The sequence below is a fragment of the Arachis ipaensis genome, chromosome B03 (assembly GCF_000816755.2).
Source record: "Arachis ipaensis cultivar K30076 chromosome B03, Araip1.1, whole genome shotgun sequence".
NCBI lineage: Eukaryota > Viridiplantae > Streptophyta > Magnoliopsida > Fabales > Fabaceae > Arachis > Arachis ipaensis.
In genome coordinates this window covers 115,841,128-115,844,573 of record NC_029787.2, presented here as the reverse complement: position 1 = coordinate 115,844,573, position 3,446 = coordinate 115,841,128, and the positions used below count along the sequence as shown (strand labels likewise).

Here is a 3,446-nt window from a genome sequence, read left to right as displayed (position 1 = left end):
TGCAGTTGATGATTGCTGAATTGTTGTTAAATTTAAAATTTTTGTTGATTGCTGTTGAATTTGGATCTGAATCTGAATTGTTGTTGATGTTGTTCATTTTGTTGTTGCTGTTGCTAAATGTGTGTTAATGTTGCTGAATTTGTTGGTTAATTTATTGGTTACTTTGTTGTTGCTGTTGCTGAATTTAGTTTGTGGGTGGGTGATAGTGATTTAGAGAGAAGGAAAGTGTGATAGTTATGGAGGCAGTGGTGATGGCCATGAGAAAAAGAAGAGGGAGAGGAAGAGAGTTGCCTAAGGATGATGAAGATGATGCAGATGATGCGGACAAAAGGTGATAAGGATGACGAAGATAATGCAGAACATGATGCGTAGGTGTGAGGGGGTGAGGGGGTGAGGGAGTTACGGGAGGTAGTTTTTTAATATTTTTATTATTATTTTTATTAATAATGAAGGGTAATATGGTAAAAAAATAAAATTGAAGTGGAAAAAGACGATTTTATAACGTTTTGTAACGTTGAGGATGATTTTAATAACAAAAAAAGGTCAGGGACGATTTTGATTTTCACTCTAGACCTTAGGGACGATTTCAATACTTAACCCTATATATATATACATATCCAAAACCCAAATGTATATAAACAAAATCCTGCCTCTCCATAAACCACTAAGAGGATCAAAAGAATAAGTTATGCGAAGAGAAAGCTAAGTACATATATATACATCACTGTACAACAAAATAACCCAGTAACCACTTCGCCTCAGGGGTCCAGACAACTAACGAGATGCCTCTCGACCTGCATCTGAAAAACAACAACATAGTATGGAATGAGAACTGGAGGTTCTCAGTATGGTAAAGGTGCCACACACATAATATATAAGGTCCTGGGAATGCTAGAGGCAATCCTAGAACGCCGAAATTCATATTATAGAGCTTAAAGTATTAAATAGAAGCCATAAAAGGTGGTTTTATAAGAGTATCTAAGCCTAACTTAACTTATCCTTAATTCTAAGTCCCATACTGCCATTCCTCCATACCTCCATCTCCGTCAGCATTTCACAGATAGATAAAGAAATAAAGGCAAGCACAAGAAGGTTTCAAATACTGTAGGTAACAAATATACATTTAGCATGGCAAGTATACTTAGGCACACCCAGTTAATGCACAAGCAAGTAATTCAAGTAATATGCATATGATGCATGCCTGTCCTATGGCTGATGAGGCTCATCTGTTGGTTATCCAGCCAACTCGACAAGACCAAAAACCTTAGACTGTCCCTCGACGTGCATCCCCAAGAGTCTATGCATAGCTTTTTCTCAAATAATCAATATTGCTCAATGGGGTTAACATTCCCGGTAATTTATAAGTGTCCAGTCACCCTTACGTCGTAGGGTCAACAAAGTATCGAGTTTTCAACCTGGTACACGTGGTGGCAAGCCACGACACTTTATCTAGGAAATCTCGTATCTCAGATCATTTAATCATTCATGCCAAGTTTCATACATGATCATTCATTTGATTATCAAGTCAAACATCATACATGATCATCCGTAATATTTCATAATCAATTCATCACTTTTCAACTTTAGAGGTTTGAACTACAGTTTAAAAATGTTGAAAACCATATTTGCTGAAATAGGGGCCACGCGTACGCGTGGGAATATAAAAGTGCAGCTCGCGCGCGCGTCCCTTGTCATGCATATGCGTGGACATACTTACTACCCCTTATGCGTGCGCATGGCATCAGTCGTGTACGCATCGCCAAAATCCCATGCCATGCGTACGCGTGGACCACGCGTACGCGTGGGCGTGCGTTCTTTAAAAAAACAGAATAAGTAGCAAAGCTGTAGAATTGCAACCAAAAACCAGTTTTAAACTCCAATCTTCCAACACTCATAACTTCTTCAATTTGAAATACTTTTCACCCGTTCTTCGAATGACATAAACTTTATAAACCCAATTTTCATTTTAAAATAAATTGGAAGGAAATTGAGGATCCGGAAGTCAGGTTATGCCTCACCGAAGTTCGGTCGAAAACCAACTTTTTGCAAAACCCCTTTAAACCTTATTTACATCCAAAATTTCCATTCCCTTCCTTACTAAACTTACCATTCCAACATTATATACCAGTAACAAGACTCAACACAATTCTACACCATGCTTTCAATCACCATTCATCAACATTGTACATTCTAACAAATTCATCATGGCTTTATTCGATATATTTGCAATCTCATAACCACCAACTTACTCATGCTTCATTGTTACCTCAATATAATAACAACCTCCATCACATAACCAAATCACATCATAAATATCAAGAACACTAAGCATTGTACATTTCCATACGTTTCAGCTTATCCTATGGTCATCTAGCCTAAGTTTTTACAGAACCTTACATATTAAATGCAAGAAACCTAAATCATACCTTGGCCGATTTTTACGTAGCGACCAAAGCAATTTACCCAACACAGACACAGCCACTCAAAATTCAATAAACACTAGGCTCAGCTTCCTCCAAGTTCCAGTATTCACAATTTCAAACTCCAATTATTTATTCACAACCTAAAACACATTTATAACACATATATACCCAATTTAATACTCAAAGTTCAAATTCAATGAAATTAAAATGAAATTATGGTTTCTTCACCTTACCCAAGCTTCACATAAGCAAGAGTGAATGTTTTTCTCAAGCTAATTGGATCCTAAAACATCAAAAAGTAAAGAAATTCAATATCCGTACCATACTTTCAAAAATTGGGGGAAAGGAGTGGCTGGGAGTATTTAATGACTTACCTATGAAATTATTCTGGTAGAAATGTAGAGCTCAACACGGTGGACGCGTGGCCGCAAACGGTACAGCGATCAGAGCTCAGACGGAGAAGTTACGACAAATTGGATTTACCATCAACGTTTGGGTTTCTCTCCTTTCCTCCCCTGAAAAGCTCCCTGCTTCGTTGTGAAAGTGGGGAGAAAGAAGAGCCTGTGGCTCTCTTTAATTGCTGGGCCGGTTGGGATCGCGGGCCCGGTTTGGCTTCGGTTCAATCAGTTCGGCCCGTTCGGTCTATTCTTGGACCGTTTTTTTTTAAATTAGTGTCAAAATTCTCGTTTCGATGAGTTCTATCCTAATTTAATATAATATTCACATTTCTAATTTTCTTTATTAAAAACTAATTTATCTTACTTACTAATTTAACGGGGTTTACACTTTTCAACTACCTTTTTCTTAGCAAAAAGAATATATCAACAAGTTATATTAGAAAACCCCTTCACTCTACTATTATACCCTTTTATGCTAGGCGTAGATGGTGTAACCACCTATTATATACCAAACTAACCTATTCTATTCGAATTTATACAAAAACTCAAAAGGAAGGAATTATTATTATTATTATTATTATTATTATTATTATTATTATTATTATATCTAATGTTATTTAGACAA

General features: G+C 36.7%; 1 long non-coding RNA gene across 1 annotated transcript; it reads right to left on the bottom strand.

Moving 5' to 3' along the window:
* On the bottom strand, positions 695 to 2,924 carry LOC110270321. Its single transcript, XR_002359723.1, has 3 exons — positions 2,798 to 2,924; positions 2,652 to 2,706; positions 695 to 800 (listed from the first exon to the last, which is right to left on the bottom strand). It is a non-coding gene; the product is annotated as an uncharacterized LOC110270321 (long non-coding RNA).